The 20,801-nt window shown below is 37.9% G+C and overlaps 1 long non-coding RNA gene across 1 annotated transcript in view; it reads left to right on the top strand.

The window, feature by feature from the left end:
• Positions 1-20,453, top strand: part of LOC137146759 (uncharacterized) — a 106,071-nt gene extending 85,618 nt beyond the window's left edge. Inside the window, exon 3 of the long non-coding RNA XR_010918038.1 lies at positions 19,918-20,453. This is a non-coding gene — a long non-coding RNA (uncharacterized lncRNA). The remainder of the gene's footprint in view (positions 1-19,917) is intronic.
• Positions 20,454-20,801: the final 348 nt, after the last annotated feature.

Below are 20,801 nucleotides of genomic sequence, written 5' to 3'. Positions count from 1 at the left end.
TCCCACTGCTGGAGGAGGAAGGAATATTTTATTAATCCTCTTTCCCTCCAAGAGGCGTTCCTACTGCAGGTCAGATTTGGAATGAAGCCTGCCTGACCCACTAAACCCAGTTTATGAGCCGGTTCTTTTGGGGGTTCATTTGAATGCTTGTCAAAGTTGCAAAAAGTGGGGAAATTCCTGTTTTAAGCAAACCAGCTCACTTAGTTACTATCTTGAAAATACTTCTTATGAGGATAACCATATAAGAAATGCTCTATGCTATCATTTGAAGGGATCAGCTAACACACGCAGCATTAAAGCAATGAGAAATTTGCCTCGGTACCTAGCATTAAAACACTTGGTTCTTAGAGCATGACTTGAAAAAGTTGTCATAAACACTAACTAACAAATGCAAAGCAGCTTTCAAGATGACTTTTGTTATAGGCATATTCCTGAACTATTCATCTGTGTTAAATGCATTTTGCCTTGAATCATATGTCATGTTGCCAGAAAAGAGTTGTTTCCATGCCAACTTGTTTGCAACATGGGGGGAAAAAAATCAAAGCTACTAACATCTGCAAGATGTCGGTAGTGATATAAGCCACTTGCAATGAAAAACACGGGACTGCAGACGGTTTTGCCAAATAGACACTATATATAGGGTCGAATATAATAAACTAATCACTAATGACCATTTCCATTCCTCTTTTGGCTGTAGTCTTGATCTAATCTCCTTGCCAGAAAAGGTTTGCAGCAAAAGAAACATCAATAACCTTCAAGTGCGATTCTCTTCCTGTAAAGCAGGAATTACTGACCTTTTTTTTTTTTACTCAAGCCCTTACAAAAGCCACTTAATTTAAAACACATAAGAAGAACTAGTGTAAGAAACTGCTGCTTTGCTTGCCATATTTCCTTTCAATACTTGCTTTGGCCAGGTCTCCTTTTATAAAGACCCTATTCATCAACAAGATTAATGAGACCTGGTGTCTGAAGCTGTGGATTCCATTTCATATCCACTACTACCTCCACATTCCCTTTTTTCATATAAAATAGGATTGTTCATTTATTACCTAAGTATTATGAAATGCCACGGGCTACAGCTCTGAAGCTTGAACAGTTCAAATATCTAGGTATATTTAATTCTGAGATTATCAAGGAGCTGTTGTATTGCTAGTGCAATTAGAGGCAGCAGGAGTCTTTTGGCTTGAAGGTGTTAAAACATTTCTAATGTTCAAAACCTTCCTAAAACACAAAGGTAAAAATCCCTTATATTTATAGAGTACTGTTTGTGCTTAACTTGGAGGCTGCACATGATATATGCTGTGTATATCTCCCTATAATAACATACTATTGCAGTTGCTAGTAGCGTTAAATTTAGTTCAAACAGTTTACATTATAGATCCTTGTTTTCACATGCTCCTGTCTTTCCAAAACATCCAACTTTGGGGATGAAATTGTCCATGCTTTTGGAAAGTATAAGCAATATTGCTTCAGCTATTCTTAAGTGTAGAAGAGTGCATCTGTGTGACTGCTAAATACCACACTAATACCAATACCAGTACTAATACTAATACTAAATAACATAGGCATTCATGAACATAAATAGGGTAACTATATGTCTACACAAACTATGTGTTGCAACATGGCTTTCTGCTTACAAATGGGATGTATCCACAACATTTGCTTTGTGAATTAGAGGCCATTACAAAAGGAAAACCATTTGAAATATATATTTTCGAACAGGGCTACAGAACAAACTGTTGAAGTTTGAAACTGTGCATATGGAGTTTATGGTTTGTGAACTTTTAGCAATGCTCAAGGAAGCCCTGCTACTTTTCTGACGCCAGTACTCTCTTTAGGCACAGCCTCACAGACATACAGTAGGGGCTATTGCTGGAGCAATTTGCATTAGGACTTAGTTCTCAAATTGTCCTCTGTGAAGCACTCGCTTGTCATGGATAGCTGACATGGTAATATGGTGCTGGCCCTTCTAGTTGTTTCCAAAGGGTAAACTTCATTAAAGAACACTGAGTTTTCTGAATATAGCTTACCCATGAAAACAATTACTATCATTTCCACAGAGGTGGTATGTGATCGTGAGTGGGAGGGAAGTTGGTTCATGAGACTATTCTGTGCAGAAGAGTGATTTGAAATATCTCATTGAAACACCTGTGGACAAATCCTCTCAAAAGAAGAGGCCCTTCACATCAAAGACAGGGAAACCTTTGTGGTGGGGGTGGGGAGGGCAAATCATAAAACTTTTTAGGGTGTGCCCATAAGTTTGGCTGCATTTCATAATCTAAGAATTGAAAATTTCTGATTTAAAGAAGTTTTGCTGTCTTACTTTGTGATATTTGTATCCATACAATGTAAATTGGAGATTTTTGTCCTTTTAACCTGCCTGTGTTAATCCAGTTTGCAAAAAGCTGTCTCCAGCTAACCAGTACAGGAGCAAAGGTGGACACTGATTTTTACTTCACATTATTCACTTCATTGAGGTTTGAATTTCAGATCACAGCTGGGATCATAAAAAATGCTTGCATAATTACAGTAAAAGATATCTAAAGGGAAATGAAATGCTGTAATCCTTGTTATACAAGGGTAAAGGTGTGAAATACGGAAGGTAAGCTTCCAACAGCAATAGCCATGTTTCGCATATTTATTATTTTATATTTTTGTTTGGTAAAATGTGCAGCTTAATATAGATCACTCATGTTTTAAAATATATACCATAATATATTGAACACTGTCTCAGCTGAAGGGTCATCATCAACATTAAAAAAAAGAGCACACTTCCGTATGAAATGTACTACTGTTACAAGCAACACCTAAGATTACTATAATTCAAAGCGATTAGAGGGAAAGTTATTTTCTGCAGGTTTTTTAAAGTATATTTAAAATAGTAGGGTCAGTCAATTCCTCTTCCTTTTTTTCATATCGGGCTCCATGAAGGAGGAGAGAAACATCTTTGGAAACAGGACAATGTGAGTGTAAAGCCATAGAGACTGTTATAGTGGGACTCAAAAACCTGAAACTATTTTTAATTCAATTTTTGAAATTAATTTGATTTCAAGTTGATGCTCTTACTCTGATGTTAATGTTGGAACCATAATCTGGCACTTCCTGATTGTTCTTCTATTTCTCTTTTCTTTATTGTGGGGGGACGACTGTGTTTTATGTACAATTACTAATATTACAAAGAAATAGTCTGATCTTGAATAGCTGGGTGTATTTTAAATTGTCAGTGTTAAGACAGTAACTGAGAGAAGATTTTTATAAAAGGGTTAAATAAAATGTCAGTTCAAAGTGATAAGCTGCCTTGAGGATGTGGGGAATGGTCCATAAGTTGAATGTTTTACTCATTACTGCCTCACTTGCTTATAATAGTGGTGTGTGCCAAGCTCTTCATCTTTTGATCATTCAGTCCCGAATAAGGAGTAAGGGGGGGGGAGGTCAGGTCACTGGAATGACTGCTCAGAATGGTAACCTTTCAGCAATAAGACTCAAAGTAGTCGTCGTGAGATCATTGATCTTGTTGCACCGTTAGGCACCCTTAGGACGTGAATGAGCACATAGCCTACTGCAAAGGTCCATCATGTCATGTTGTTGCCCCTTCACAATTCATGTTTAATTTAGTTTTTGATTCCCTTTCCACCAAATTTCCGGGAAAATTTTGTTGCCATTATCAAAATTAGCTTTGATCACATACTGTGATATTATATTTCCATCTATGTGGACACCCCACCACCACCCACACATGTTCAAATGAATCCAGAGGTTGCCAGCTATTTGCACTAACTGGCTCCATGCCCACCCTCGCTTGCGCCTACCTCTCCCAACCTTCCTTGGTTGTGACACTGCAAGCGTGAGGATCTGACAGACTGGTTCTTCTCTAATGAACCATAAGAGGATAGCCAGCTTAAGAAGCTGCTGCCATAACGGAGTGGCAAGCTTCATTTGTCAGGCAAACCTGCCCCCTCCCTGCCCTCTTCATACCCCCTGTTGTTAATAATACCTAGCTCTTATATAGTGCTTTTCATCAGTAGAACTCAAAGCACTTTATAAAGGAGAGTGGTATCATTACTACCATTTTACAAATGGGGAAACTGAGGCACAGAGCGGGGGAGTGACTTGCCCAAGGTCACCCAGGAGGCCAGTGGCAGAGCCTGAATCCAGTCTTCTGATTCCCAGTCTAGTGCAATATTGCCTACACTGGGATATGGTTGGAGGCAGCAGAAAGTGGGGAACACTTGTAGGTAAAGCTACCTGAAAAGTGGAAAGCCTGTTCCTCTGCTGCAAAGCAGGGGGATTTGTATACGAGAAACCTGCTGTGGTTCCCCAGAGCGTATTGATTTGAGTGGGCTTCAGATTGGGCCCAACCCCCACTCTGACACATCCTACCAGACCAACCTGGGACTCCCACTGCTGAAACTCCTTTTGTTCAAGGGGTGGAGCATATAGGAAGTAATGGAGAGGGGCTAACAAGGGCTGGAGCAAGGGAATCTGGGATAGGGGCTGGGGAGCTAGGAGCCGGGAAGAATAGCCAGAGAGACAGCACTGGACGTAAGAATGGCCATACTGCGCCAGACCAATGGTCCATCTTGCATAGTGTTCTGTCTTCCAACATTGGCCAATGTCAGATGCTTCAGAAGGAGTGACCAGAACCAGGCAATTTATTGAGTGATCCTTCCCTCTTGTCCAGTCCCAGTTCCTGGATGGAGAACACAAATTGTCCTTGAAGATGCACTGCTCTCTTAGCCTCTGTGGCTAAAAAAAAGGATTACTTATGGCAAATGAGCTAATTATTGGCTTGATTTTTTTTCAAAGGTGCCGAACCTGCTGTAAGAACTGGAGTGAATTAATTGTCATCTTAAAGGTCACAAAACCATTATAACATGTAGGAAAATTTCAAAGATGTTTGACTGTGTCCTTAAAAAAAAAAAAAAAAAAAAAAAAAAAAAAAAAATCTTGAGCCACGTCAGTGAAGCTTGTCCGGACAGGATAGATGGCTTTAAACCCCTTGATCATGTGGTCGTGCAGTAGTTGGGTTGGTTCATGGAATAAATTAGAGTAGTGTCAGGTCTGCCCAGGACCCCAATGGCCGTTCTGTCAGCTGGGGACCAGCAGCACTGTGCTCCTTTTCTTTTGGACATTCTTTCTGTGCCAGGGACAAGGATAACGGGGTAAGATCACCTGGAAACATTTCACTTCTGGTTATGTCTTCAGCGTTTTGCCTCATTTGAACTCCTAATGCCATTACTAGATCTGTATGTCATGCTGTACAGATGTCCACAGCTTGCTGTGCTGGGAGAATCATTTATCCTTCATCTCGTTCATGACAAAACTTTTCATCCAAATTTGAAAACTAAATTGCTGATATTGCTGGTTAATGTGGGGCAATTTAAATTTACATATTGATTGGCCATTTAATCTCTTCATCTCTCTGTTATTTCTTTAATTATATCTAGGGTTTTGATTTTATGCAGTAGTCTACCAGGCTATATACTAGGTTGGATAATGTCTAGATCTGTGGCTCTCAACCTTTCCAGAGTACTGCACCCTTTCAGGAGTTTGAGTTGTCTTGTGTACCCCAAGTTTCACCTCACTTAAAAACTACTTGCTTCAAAATCAGACATAAAAATAAAAAAGTGTCACAGCACACCATTACTGAAAAATTGCTTCCTTTTTCATTTTGCCTGTACCAAATTTTTAGTTTGTACGACTTTACTAGGGCTTGTTTTTATTCAGCCTGTTGTAGAACTAGGCAAATATTTAGATGAGTTGATGTACCCCCGGAAGATCTCTGCGAACCAGGGGTATGGTTGAGAACCACTAGTCTAGAGATTCTTATTAGTGGACACTGTTCTATGGATGATTCTGAAAGAAAATAATTGTTTGCTTGACCACAGTTACTCCATTTTGTTTTTAGTGTTCTGCTTTCTGTTGAAATTACCCTCCCGCTCCTCTTCAATATATTTATGGTGCTTCTCCCTGCCAAGGTCAGAGAGAAAGATTAACAGAAGAAATGAGGAGCCAGCGATAAGTATTTTTTGTTTTCTCTTCAATTTAGAGAAATTGTCTAGACACTGTTGATAGATAAGTTGAAATCTTTTGCCCTTATTTTTTATGTTATGCATATGTTTATAGTTAGAAGAAGTAGAAAGTGTAACGTTAATAGTAATAACAATAATAATCTGAGTGTACCAATAAGCATTAAGAATTTATGCATATGTAATTTCTTTGTTTGTGTTTGTATAAATATGCAAGAGAGCATGCCTTCGGGGTCTCACACTGACCACTTGTTGGGAAGTGTCCGACCTCTGCAGAAATAAAAACTTGGAGACTGCCCAACTACCTGCGTGGATCTCTTTTCTATCTGGTGCAGGGTAAACGAACCTCATTTGGAATATTTTTCCAACAATTCTGGCGACTCCGAGCCGGGACTCGGCCTTGCAAACCGACCCTGAGTTCCTGCGCCAGCCAACGCCCTAGCCGGCAATAGGGTGAGTTCACCCAGAGGGCTTTTGGACGGGGTTTGGAACTCGAGGGAAGGCTGTAAAGCAGTTGAGACCCTTTGTAGTCTCACAGTCTCCAAGGGATTCAGGTACCTGTATGTTTTGTGTTGTGTCTGTCAGGTTTTCTTAGGAGATTCCAAAATGGGCACCCTAGCACTGTCCTTGACAGTGGCCACGCGCTGGGCCTAAGGGCTATTTAGCGCGGAAGTTCTGGGTGGCACAAGGTTTTTGTGCACGAATCTCCTCAGTTTTTATCTGTTTTGTCTAGGACCAATTACTGGGTCCCTCTCTGGTCTCTCTGGATCAAAGAGACCATAGCTTATTTTATTCTGTCACTTTGGTTTTGTAGAATCCTCCAGAGGTGTGTTTTTTTAAAGAGATAAGCGCATCCCCAATTGTTCTGTGCACAAGTCGTCCACGAGGTATGAACGGGAGAAATAAGTGCTAGTTTAATTACTAGGATAAGGGCTCGGATCAGGTTCACTGACCTGTCCTTAAGAGGACAAAAGCCGAGGCTGTGTTGACACAGAGAGTGTGTGTGTGTGTGGAGTGATAGTGTTGTGGACGGGAAATGGGGCTCGGAGGAAGTAAAAAAATCCCCGAGGACAGTCCCTTAGGGACGGTGTTAGCAGCATGGGCTGCGGGTAATTTACCGGTACTAAAAGGAATGAAGAAAACTCGAGTCCTAAAACTAAATACAGAATGGCAGAAATATTATTACAAGGATGTCCAAATTTGGCCCACCTATGGTACCTTTGATTATTGCAAGCTACAACAACTAAGACATAAGCTAGAAGAAAAAGCCCCGAGGCAGATGGATTATTGGTATTGCTGGGCACATCTCTCTACTGGAGCTTGCCCTGTAACGACAATGCCTGCAGTGAAGGGGGAAACTCCACCCCCTTATATTCCAAGCTCTTTGTTATTGAAAAGCCGACAGGAGGAACCACCTGAGCCTTTGTATCCCCTTTTTTCCCCCTAATGCCTCCCTACCAGCTATAGTTCAACCAACTCCGGCCTCACAAGATAGCAGACCTGCCGCAGGAGGGACAGTCACCCCCTCCCTTTTGAATTGTTGGAAAAATATTCCAAATGAGGTTCGTTTACCCTGCACCAGATAGAAAAGAGATCCACGCAGGTAGTTGGGCAGTCTCCAAGTTTTTATTTCTGCAGAGGTCGGACACTTCCCAACAAGTGGTCAGTGTGAGACCCCGAAGGCATGCTCTCTTGCATATTTATACAAACACAAACAAAGAAATTACATATGCATAAATTCTTAATGCTTATTGGTACACTCAGATTATTATTGTTATTACTATTAACGTTACACTTTCTACTTCTTCTAACTATAAACATATGCATAACATAAAAAATAAGGGCAAAAGATTTCAACTTATCTATCAACAGTGTCTAGACAATTTCTCTAAATTGAAGAGAAAACAAAAAATACTTATCGCTGGCTCCTCATTTCTTCTGTTAATTTTTCTCTCTGACCTTGGCAGGGAGAAGCACCATAAACATATTGAAGAGGAGCGGGAGGGTAATTTCAACAGAAAGCAGAACACTAAAAACAAAATGGAGTAACTGTGGTCAAGCAAACAATTATTTTCTTTCAATTCTATACTAGTTAAGCTCACACGTTCAGTTCATTACCTGATTTCAGGACAACTTTCTTTTCCACAATGTATAAGCACCTTCTATGACCATCACTAGCTTGAATTTAGTGATTATTAATCAGAACTGTGTCTTGAGCTATTATTGGAATTTTGGAAACTTCTTCATCATTCCAGGCTTTTGTTTGGGGGATTTTAGGCTTGCACCTGAACTGAATACCTTCCAATATATTTTAGCTCTTGGTAAGATATTTTTTAGTTTTGACTGAGTATTTTTTTCTCTAATTCTGAATTTATTTTTTTATTTTAGCCACAATTTTCAAGGTCTTTGATTTATTGGTATTTTTGCTTCTGATAATTGCTGCATCCTTTATTGTTTTTATAAGAATGACAGACATTGACAATTTCTCCTTTGATGATCCTGGGATTGTAACAATCTGAAAATTAGCACACTTCAGTTCTGACAGCAGGCTCAGCACCTTTGAAAATGCATTTTGTATTCAAACCATTTGAACATGTTGTTCTGAATTTGCTGTGCTTTCAGATGCAAGATTTAAGAAGATCCTTTTCTGGGATTTCAAGCTGATCATTCAAATGAAATGGTTTTAAAGTTGTAAATTGGTCATTTAGAGTGAAACTGAAGGTGTTTTTATATGAGATCAATCAATAAAATTGATGACAATTATTCTCTTTGGGCTTTCAAGGTTCCACAAGTTAGTTATTCTGCACTTATGTTCCTATAGGTTCCTTTTAGATGCTTTGTGAGGAGAAATTATTCATTTCATGTTCACCATCATAATGTGCATATACCTCAAGGTTTAATATTGTGCATCTTGCTCTTTTCACTACCTATTGGTGCTGTTTGTTATGTCCTGGCATACACACGGAGAAATTAGATAAAAACATAAAATACGCTCGTTGAAAGGTTGTAATATAACACTACTTTTATTTGTAGAATTCGGAACAATAGCACATAGGAACCAAAAAACCAGAAACAAAGAAGACTGCTCCCTAAGATAGAGAGGCACAACTCACCCCACCTCATTCTAGGCTGGCTGGCTGCAAACTGACTGCTACTAGGCCCAGACTGCATGCTTCCTTCTTGCAGGCTAAGACGTTCCGCAGAGAGGAAGAAAACCCCCAGAGCATTAAAAGTGAAAGCTTACTGTTTTCAATACACCACACTGTTGCTGAATCTGAGATTTACTTACTGCTGTTGGCTGAAGATGTCAGGAACAGGATTTAAGTCTTGACATGAGATAATACCTGTAATCAGATCTCTCTCTTTTAAGATCATATCTTATGATGAATGTGTTAAGATTTTCATTGCACATGGACAAGATTAGAATTTTTTCCTGATTCCAATGGCCAGAATTAGCATTCAAATCCTGACTCTCACTTCATTATTATAAATAAAATCCTGATCCAACCTCCCTTCTCTTCATGGGTTTGGATTGGGCCCTTAATTAGACATTGAAAAGTCATTTTTAGTTCTGATTTGTCTCTTAGTGCTGATATTGTGATATTAGCAACAGCACATAGTACAGTTATTAGCAGTCTAATCTTTCAAAGGAATATTTGAATGTGAATACAGTTTGATCCTGTAATTCTTTCATTGAACTCTTGTAACAGTTTCTTTTGGCTCATCTTCCTGATTCTTCCATTACTTATTCTTCTCTTACTTATAATCTTCGTGCTTCTCAAGTGGCTCATCTAAAATTTTGTTCATCTCATAATATTGTGCTCCACCGTTAGGGCCCAATTTTCAAGAGCACAGCACCGACAACTGGGGCCAGATTTTCAAAAGAGCTCAGCTACCATTTAGGCACCTTTGTTATGGTTATTTATTTATTTGTGGTAACACCCACAATGTGCTAGATGCTTTCCAAACACTTAAGCACAGTCCCTGCTCCCAGAAGCTTACAAACAAACACGCTCAGCAGCTGCCACTTAGCTCTTATCTAAGTGCCTAAATGGTAGATGAGGGCACTCAACACTTTTGCTGGAAGTTGTTTGGCACCTTGCAGAATGGAATTAGTACTGAGCACAGTTCTGCTCCACCTACCTTAATTAAATAACAAAACAACCTTTGTGTGGTTGGTCAAGACCGGTTTAACTTATGATAAAAGTAATGTATTGGATAAGTTGAACGAATATAATCCATTTAGGTTGTACTCAAAATCATGAGTAATCATGTAATCATGAACAGTTACATAGTTATTTTTGTATTAAATAATTGCCCCTCCTAGGTGTACTGCTTAGTTAAATAAGGGTGTGTCTGCATGTACTCTATCCTTAGACAAATGGGATATTTGCCTGTGCAAATGGTAGAATAGATAATGCTCTTGTTTTTGCAGAAGTTTCATCACAATACCAAATAGCATTGTCCTGCAGGGATACAAAAAGCACTGACTTTGCTTCAATCATGTAAAATAAGCATTATGTAATTATGCTGCCTTTTGTCTCTAAATCAGCAGTAAACGCTGTGCACTTTCCAGCTGTAAATAGAAATATATCTGCTTTGATTTCTCCCAAACTTTGCATAATTGCTTTGATCTTTATCATGAATTACATTTCAACACACATTAAATTTCATGGTCTAGGTTGTCAGTTTAAAATTTAGGTTTTGGGCATAGATAGTAGACAAAATCAGAGGAACAGGATCAGAATATATTCTGCATTACAGTAGCTGGTCTAAATAGCAGCACTGCTGATGTACATTGCATCTAGAGAGAGATCACATTTTGTATTGCTTTGCTTTTGAAATAGGCTTTATAAATGCCATTTTTGTAACAGCTTGGGATAATCTGTGTTGCATTTTAATACACAAAATATACCATTTTATAAGCATGTTTACTGGTGTTAAATGGTTTCAACAGAAGCTGCAGTGCAAACTGGGACTGTGCGACAAAATGCAAATATATAAAACCTAACTCAACCTCTCTAGTAAAAAGTGATATTATATAATATGATGTACTCAGAATAAAGGATTCATTTTTAGAGCGTGGATATTAAGTTTAAAAAGCCCAACACACATACTTCTTTGTAAAGTTTAGCCTGGTCATCAAGAGCTTTATATGAGGCCATTAATACTAAAAAGAAGAAAACTACTGTCAAGATATTGCAATAAAGGACTAAATTGAAAGTAGAACAGGAGAGTCTTATTGCTACACAGTGCCAATTATATTACCACATTGTTTCTTCACTGCAAGACTGATAAGAATCTACAAGTGCCTAGAGCCCAAAGGACTTTAACATGTCTGGTGAAAATTGGAAATCAATAGGAGTCTATAATCGCAAGCAAACTGCATCATTTTCATTGGGGTGAAAGATGACAGGCTTCACATTGACGCCATAGAAACTGTTACACAGAATGTATTTGTGGAAGCTTTCTTCTCAACATGAGCAATACATCACTACAGCACAATACAAGCACCTGTTTTCTTATTAAAGGATCTCTTAGTGAAGTAAACAAATGACTTGCCTTTTTAACAACAAAGGCCAACATGTTTATTGGCCTTTCCATTAAAAAAAAAATGAATATTTTGTAGGTTAAGATGAAAAGAGGAGATTCATTTTTTGAATTTGGAGTCTGTATTTATTGGCAATCCTTCTGAATGGGCTAATGTTGTTTAGTTTTGTCAGTATACTACAAATTCCTCTCAATTCTAGCTTGAAACAAACTCCATCTCCAAAGCTGAGAGGTAATTCAGTCTCCAGGGTTATTCAATATGGGCTTTTGCTTAAGCAATGGCTGCCAATTCAATGTGACAACGAGAATCACTATCCACTAGGGGCCAAACTAAAACCACTAAACATTTGATTTCATTGCTGAAGGCATTTTATTCTCTGTCCCCTAGTTGGAATTACACATATATTTATTTTTCCTTGATTTTGAGCCCATTACGTGACATATTCAATTCCACACTGTCCTTGAGCTTTCTACATTTTACACTGCAACTAAAAGCTACAGTTCTGTTGTTCTATAAAAATATGCAGTAATTATGAATACTGAGCTTGGCTATGACCATAGGGCAGGCAGACAGGATGCTAAAAGTCAGCCTACTGACAAACATAACAAAGATGTCAGTTTCCAGACTTGGGAAAACAAACAGGATCAGTTGAAGGATTTGAAAATATTTACCAAAAAAAAAAAAAAAAAAAAAAAAAAAAGTGGCTTGCGACATTGCAAAAATAAATCTGATCCACCCATTCTGTTGAGGTGGGGATTATGGGTGCATGATGACCACTCTCAGCAGAAGTTAGTCTATTGAGGGCCTGATTCAAAGCCCATTTAAGTCAACAGAAAGACTCACTAATTGAGATGCTTCTCCTGTAGTCTTTTTGGTAAAATATACTTATTTTGGCCTGAATTTTCAGAAACTTCCACTAATTAGGCCCTGTTGTACTAAGTGTTGTATAAACACATTGTAAGAGACAGTCCCTGAAAAAACTTCAGAAGTGACTTTGAGGTGCTAGATTCAGAGAGGAACTTAGGAGCCTAACTTCCTTGCTATGTGTTGACGTCCAACATTAAGGCTTCATTGACATTCACAACCCCATTGCTCAGCTACTGCCTAACCCCATGGATGCCTAAATTCCCTAGGCACCTAAATTTCCACTGATAGTTATGCACAAAACTGTCTAAGTTCTGATGCCACCCCTCAGCTAATGAGTTACTTCATACCTTAGCTTACACCTAAACCGTGTGGGATTCAAAAACTTGGTCTTCTTTGCCTATCTCTCCTAAGGGGCCTGATCCAGTAGACATGCTCTGAGCATGCCTACCTTACACAAAAGACACCTGGGCCAAGCCTTTGTTGAGGGGGGGTGGGTGGATGTGCCAGTTTCCCCAATAGGCCAGTGGTTAGAGCGCTCACTTTGGATGTGGGATACCAGATGTGGGATATCAGATTGGGATATCACTTTGGATGTGGGATATCAGATTTGAATCCCTGATTTTGAAGCAGGGACTTATGCTCAGGAAGTAGAGTATACTGGGACAGGTCTCTCCTGTTGAAGCTGGGACTAAAACCTGTTTCTCCCACATCCCAGGCAAGTGCCCTAACCACTGGGCTTTTGGCTGTACCGAGGTGGGTCTGTCTTTTTGTGAGACAGGCTTTTTATCTGGGCCAGCCTGAATTCCAGGCGAGGGCTCACAGCTGAGAATCATGTTTACAGGGAAGCACCTCTGTTTGGCCCAAAATTAGGAGCCTAATTACCTTGGAGGGCCCGGCCTTCTCCTTAGCATTTCCTATTGGCTACTTTAGGCAGCTCCTTTCTGACTTCTTTGAATCACTTTCTTAGGTATCTAACTCTCCCCAGACAATGCATGGGGACCCTGGGTGCCTAATTCATGACTGTGAAGTCCACTGATTTGGCAGGGCACTTAAGTCCCTTCTGTGAATCCAGCTCGTAGCAGACTAAGTCTTATTGGAAAAAAATTGATGTGATGTAGGAGTGAAGTCACTTAGATGCTACTGAAAATGTTATGCCCATCCTGAAGATTTTACAAATGAAATAAAGGAGATGGACAAAGTGTGGGAAAATGTTATGGATGGAGAACTGAACACAGAGTGAGGAAGTGATTAGCTCACAACCCCTTACTGGCTCTCCTATTACTTGTAAATAATGAATAATAATATCCCCCAAAATAAGGGTGAACCAAACTTGGGGTTTCATGAAACTATTCACCTATCACTTTTTGTATTATCTGAATGGTCCTATGTGCTGTCAAACTATTTAATTCCAACTTGTTCTATTTATTTTATTCTAGCTGGAATTAATTAATATCTAACAGGAAGACTGTGGAAGACCAGGGAATTGAACTGATGGGAAGCATAGTCTAGGGCATTAGCAGCAAGACCAGCCAATCTCCGTAATAACTGTAATTCTTTTATTTTTTTTTGCAAATTGCAATTCTTGAAGGCTACCACTGAACTAAAATCAGGTGTACTGTTATGACGGGGTGAGTATTTTGTTTCTGATGTTATAATTCCACCACACAACAATGGGAGTTTATAGCAGCAGCAAAGAGTTGGAAGTCAGTGCTGTGAGCCTGCTCTGACCCATTGTCTTTTGCCAGCATATCATAGAGCACAGAGCCTCTTGTGATGGTTACAAGGCACCCACAAACTCCCTGTCACCAAGGGGCTTACAGCCAGCCCTAAGGAGCAGCCCACATTGGCTCAATGAGGTACAATTTGTACCTTCATGGTCCAGCAGGGTTACTAGAGCACATGAAGAGGGTCACTCATTGTTAGGGCATTTTCTTATGCCAGACATGTTTTACTAACCTATCTATTTCAGTGGGAGATTAGTATGAGCAACGTCTGCCTGATTTGACACAATAGGGAAAAACGTTCAAATTTCTTTTTCTGCTGGCAAATGGAAAATACTTTTACTTCACAAGAGCTGTTTTCTTGTGGAAATCCATAAAAGCATATAATTTTAAACCCACAGTCTTAGTCTAAAAGGTGCACTATGTATTTCAACTTGTAATGACATCCTAATGACATCAGTGGTGACTGAATCCTCTGAAAGTCTTTATGGAATGGTTACAACATCAGGGAAAATAAGGACTTAAGTTTAGTTGGAACAAACAGGAGAAATGTTTCAAGTTAAATGGATTTAGTAAAGTTAGTTTTACTCTGGGCGGGTGATAGTTCCGAATAATGGAATTCTGCCAATATAATTGTCCAGATGTTGTGGACCTGTATCTAGAGGTTATTCCATAATAAGATATTTTAGGTAATCATTGATCTAGTTTGTATCCGCAGCAGGTTTTGGTCACAGACAAATTCACCCAGAGCAATTTGGTAAATCTCCTGTATACCCATCATACAAAAACAGGGATTAATAAATTTATCTTGTAAAACAATGCAGTCCATCTCTGAATTGCAAGCAAAAGTTATAGATTAGCTATTATGTATGCCAAGTAGGTTGTAAATGAATTCCTTATGCTATTAAAATTCTAGTCTATTATCACCTACCACTTTGAAGGCTATAGATAGTCTGATGTTGGTAGTGCAATCAGCTACCAACTGGATTTGCTGTAAGCAGCTGAGAAGTGAATTCTTCAGCAGAGAAATTCCACCTCAGGGCGGAGAAGAAGTTTTTTAACTTGCAAACACTTCAAGAAATCCAGTAGAGGTATTTGGAGAAACCCCTTAGTCCATGATCCATAAAACTATCATAAAAGTCAAAATGACTGTTGCAGCACAGATTGGAGTTGTAGTTTAGCTAAAATGTTGATGATAATGGATCTATTATTCAGATGTGCACAGGACTAATAGGTAATCATGTTGCATATTTGATGCATTCTGCACTATGTTCTAATTCCACACTAAAAAAGACCTATAAGAGGAGAAACACTAGCAGCCTGCCAAATATAAATAAATAAATAAAAATCCAGCATTTTAAACTCCTAAATGTATGTGACATATATTTATAGGTTAACAGTACCTTTGAGGACATAAAACTGTCAGTGATTAACTGTATATTTATTTTCTACAAGAGCTGTTATAAAATTCACACATTTCTTATCTCCTAAATTATAATTAATCTGCTTGTGTGCATTGCCCATCCCAAGACTTCTGCTGTACAACACTGGCATTTCTCATTAAAATGAATCCTGGAGGCACTTTGTTATTGTTTAGACTGTGAGAACTACTGACTTTTTTCCACTATATGTGTTTTATAAATGTAAAATGTGAAAGAATAACACATTAATAATACATTTTACATCACAAAAATATTGCTGAATGGCACTTGTATAAGACACATCCTCTTTTAAATCTTTATGTTACGAAGATATGTCCTAGAAGGAGAGACAGTATAATCTAGAAGTCAATTGATCCTCTTATGTGCAATTCTGTTGTGCCTTTCAACAGTGCTTTAGGGGGTTATAGCAATAGCATTCTAATTGAGAAGGCTGGGATTAACACAACTTTCTATTCTCTCTTTGTTTATTAAAATGCTGCCTTCAGTAAAAAAACATTTGTATGTCTTTTATGCATCTCTTCCCTCATGTCACAGACAATTATTTATTAAAATAAACCCTGTCAGGAGAATTGGCTGTATCAGGAGTAGAGTAGTGAAATGATAATCTAATAAACCTCTACCAAGGATGCTCTTGTCAGATGATAGGTTGAGAAAACCATTAGATCTATTTTTCCACACTTTATCAACTAATTCCTAAATTCAAGTGCAGTTTTGCTAAGAACATAAAAACAGGCTTTAGTCATTCCATTAGGATAGTCTCTCTTTCTGTTCATTGATCAGAGAGTTGATAATGTCAGCACTGCTCTACATATAAGCCTGTAGCAGTTCTGCAATATTTACACAATGAGGAGGATTATGGTTAGTGAAGCTGCTGATAGTTGTCTAAAATCAGCTGTCACATGAGTGAAATGAACAGCATATTACATGTTGTACACGTTGGGAAAATTTGCTCTCCTCCCCCCACTACTACATCAGTTTTATTTAGGTGCCTCTTGCATGAATCTCTTGATATCAGCATTTTCCTCCTTGTGTTCAGACTGGTGATGCTGCTACTACCATGTACACAATATGTAGCCTATACATAAACACATTAAGCAACATCTTGGCATAATAAATACTGGGATTCACAAGAGATGCATGAACATTCCAGTCTTGTATTTGGCCATTTGTTTACATTTCTAGACATGTATTTTGGTCACATCAGATATTCTTCAGGAGGCTGGCCAATAGGAGTGTTAAAATTTTATATGGAATAGAAAACTTTAAAATTTAGAAAGCATTTTCTGATAGGATTATTTAGTTTGGAGTGGACTGTTATCTCAGAATAAATGAGAAACAGCTGGAGTAGCTGAATGAAACTCATGAGACAATTTTGGCTTTGAACCCAAAGTGGTGGGAATATTATACAAATGGGTATAGTTTTATTGACTCAATTTGATGGAGGCTTCCTTCAAAGCTATAATGCAGGGCTAATTCCCTGCTTATTTGATAAGTCTCCACAAGGAAATATATTTTCAACTGTCTTTGAGTGTTAATGATGTCCACAAACAATACACTTGATAAAACAAAAATGTCCTGTTCCAGTTGTGTAATAAGTTCCTATTGCTAATAGTTGGCAGGCTGGGTTTTGTTTTGTTTTTTCTTTTTAAATCCTATGCAATTCGGGGATTGACAAATACGGATAATTGACAAAACTGTGTCAAAATTCCCTGCAATGGGATTCTAAAATATGTAGTCTGCTTGCTTTCAAATGAAAGCTAACATCCTCTTCAATCATTCAGAATGGAATACAGTGTAATCCTGAACTTTGTTAGTGATTAAAGATTGGTTCGATCACTTTGAGCATCAATTTCTTCATGTGATAATGTGATATCCTCTTAAAATAACTAGCAAACCATTTGCCTCCCCAAACCATGCTGCCTGAGCAGAGGAGGCATGCTGTTTACTAGGTAAAGTGTCACCTGTACATACCTTAAACCACATGGACACCAGTTTATAAAGCAAAATATAATGAATTCCCTTTTTAAGGGATAAATGATCAGTGGAAAATCAAATTCTTCAGTTCAGTTTCCAAAAAGAAGAAAATATCCTTGAACTATTAATTAAAAAGAAGCAAAAAAAAGAGAAAAAAAAAGAAAAATTGGTCACATCCCAAACAGTTACTCAAATATAAACGTCTGGAACCTTTTAGCAGATTAGACTCTAATCCTTCCTCCCTAAAGTGGAAATGTTATTTGATTAAGGCTAATTAGGACTGGATTTCTGACACAGTATTAATTTAGAATGTAGTTTCCTAAAGGGTGAAGAAGGTGCCAACATGGAAACAACTGTTTTATTCTCATTATTAAAAATAGAAACAAGGAGAGGAGTTCTAAATTTAGCACTGAAACTGTCTGTTGAATTGAATTTGCCTTCAAAAGCAAGATTAAACATTTAGAGTAAGTAGGCTGTTTCTGCAATGAATGAGCTGGAAAATCAATATCCTTCAATAAGCTTTTGCCCTGCGTGAATAGAGCCTGATCACAACTGCCTGGTTTTAGTTAAAACCTGCTCTTTAGCAACTTCCGCTTTGAGAGTAAGGCTAATAATTGAAATGAGATACCACTATGCTCCAAAATACAAATTTAACGACATAGAATGTTCCTGAATTCAGAGAGCAATCTACAACAATATTCTTCTTAAATTATAGAATACACAAAGCATTTCAGTAATAAGTTTAATGCCTCAGTGTTTTGACGTTAGAGAAATATTCAGTTTTGTGAACTTTTACTAACCAATAAGACAAATATGAATGAAGCTACTGCACTTTAATATTACATAATCTGGCTAATGGGAAGTAAGTCATTCTTAGTGTACCATAATTCTCTTATTCTTGCAAGCCACATTTCTATAGATAGGTATTTGGTTTTGAATGAAATACATTCGTTAGGTTAGGATGCCAGGATTTTAAAGTTATTCTATCTTTGATTAATTTCTGTAAACATTCATTCATTGACTACTGATGTGGGCTGGATATATACCATTTACTTGCATCTGAAAGACTCTGATCCCATTACAAATTTCCAGAACTCTTTATGATCCATGTTGTTTATTTTAAATCATTTTATCTGACTTCTCCATTAGCAAGGTAGATGGAGGTCTGTGTGCTGGTCACCTGAGTTCTTGAATTCTGCTTATGTCACAAGTGAAAATGAGTTTGATTGCTTCAATGGAGACTAGGATGAAACTTATCATACAAATGCCATGCAGTTAGGCATGGCTGGCAGTCTTCTGCTCAAGAAAGGCCAAAGACTGAAGTAGCAGAGATGTTGGTGGTTAGAATCAAGGTGCATTGGGAAAAACTGTGGGACAGTTTACATCACCTAAACCTGCGTGCACTATGAGGCTGCTCCTGCTTATACTGCAGTCATTGGAAAAAAAACTCCCATTGGCTTTCAAGTTGCATGAGCCAGACATAGTGCCTGATCCTGCTAGTTCCATTAGCACTGAAAACACTGACAGAATTTTTTTTAAAATAACAAAAGGAAAAGGATCCTGTCTTATTAGTTGGAAAAAAAGATGATGTGCTGGTAGTTTATAAAGGAATGAGAGATCACCAAAGTGGCTTCATCCAGGACTAGCTAACCTAGGTCCTATCTGAGCAACATTGATGTACCCAGTGATTTCCTGATTTTCTTATTCACATGGTATGAACTCAAAATGCTTTTTGTTTTATGCAGGTTGTCATGTATTTGAAGTGTTTTACAGACATTAAAATTTCCACTTATTTCTAGAAAAGACAAATTTCATCACGGTCAAAGAGTGTTAATTTTAAAATGTCACTACATGTAATTCTGCATTGCACTTCTATACAACTTACAATACTAAGATTCTCTATCTACCACATTTATTTTTCAGCTCCCCAAATTAAGACAATCTATACAGAAATGTTCATTTATTAGCAACTGGTGTTTGACAGTTTATTTCATGTAAGCCTCCAGCTTTCCTTGGCAAGCTTATTTGCATAATGTGTTATTATGTCTAAATGGAAAACTAAATGCCTCCATGTGGTCTTTAAATGACAAGTGCTTGTCAGCTTCATGCAATATTCAGAAGTAATAGATCCAAATCACAACAGCACTCACTGAGATGTTAAAAAAAAAACTTGTTGTGTATCCTTCCTTGACAAATTTACACTTTGGTACAGAATTGTCAATTAGAGTTTCTATGTGTTAAACAGTTCAGTTCAACTGTGAAGGAATTTACTGTAGTTTTATTTTGCAGTAATCTGAGTAATTACAATTCACACTGCTATTTATTTCTTTCAGAAAATCAGCTCAGGGAATAATCTTCAGATGACCTTGGCAAGATATACCCAAGAATTTATGCTTTAATTATTTTTGAAATATGAATGCTCTATGACAATGATTATGAGATCCCTGGAATATTTCTTATGAAGTTCACATTTTAAATAGTCCTTCGGTTTGAAATTTAAAATGTACACATCTATGTATTGAACTGTGCTTTCTTAAAATAGAAAACTGGCATGTTTGTATATTGTTTCAGGTTACTAAGGGTTTCATAAATAAAAGAACTAAGAATCAATACTAATGTCATCTCTATTGCACATGCTTCCTGGGTCTCTACAGAGTATTAACAACTCTCATAAAGTCCTGTCTTAAACTTCCCCATGTACTAAGCACATTGTAAATCCTGAAGTGGATTCCTTAAGGGTTGTCTTTTTGGTTGTTCTAAAATCTGAGGTGGGGGGATCTGTTGTGTTGATACGGGAGGTTTAAGGTTTTCTAGGGAGATGTTAATGAAGTTGTTTGTTCACTGTTACAATACTAAACAGTTAAGTGTGTTCCAGGATTTTGTGTCAAGTTATTGCCACTTTATTCTCATCTTAACAACCACCATTTTTTAAAAAATTCTTTATTAAAGATACAGAAAAAGAAGACAAACAGTTAAACATTTGAAATGTAAAGTATTAAGTAAGGCTTTCAATTTAATGGTATTCCTCATTCCCTTTTCCTTTTATTGTGCAGCATCTTTTGTAGGGAAAACCTGCTGTAGGCTGTTTTAGATGGTATTAAAGATGATAATGGGACATTAATTTGGGATGCAAACAGTTTGGTGTCAAAACCTTTGCAGACCGCTTCCATCCCTCTTCGATTTATTACTGCTTTTCTGTCCTTGTTGTTCAACAACC

Source organism: Emydura macquarii, unplaced genomic scaffold (assembly GCF_026122565.2).
Source record: "Emydura macquarii macquarii isolate MOO-44397 ecotype Brisbane River unplaced genomic scaffold, CSIRO-AGI_Emac_v2 contig_480, whole genome shotgun sequence".
NCBI classification, from domain to species: domain Eukaryota; kingdom Metazoa; phylum Chordata; order Testudines; family Chelidae; genus Emydura; species Emydura macquarii.
The sequence above is the reverse complement of the archived record's forward strand: the minus strand, read 5'-3'. Positions and strand labels throughout refer to the sequence as shown.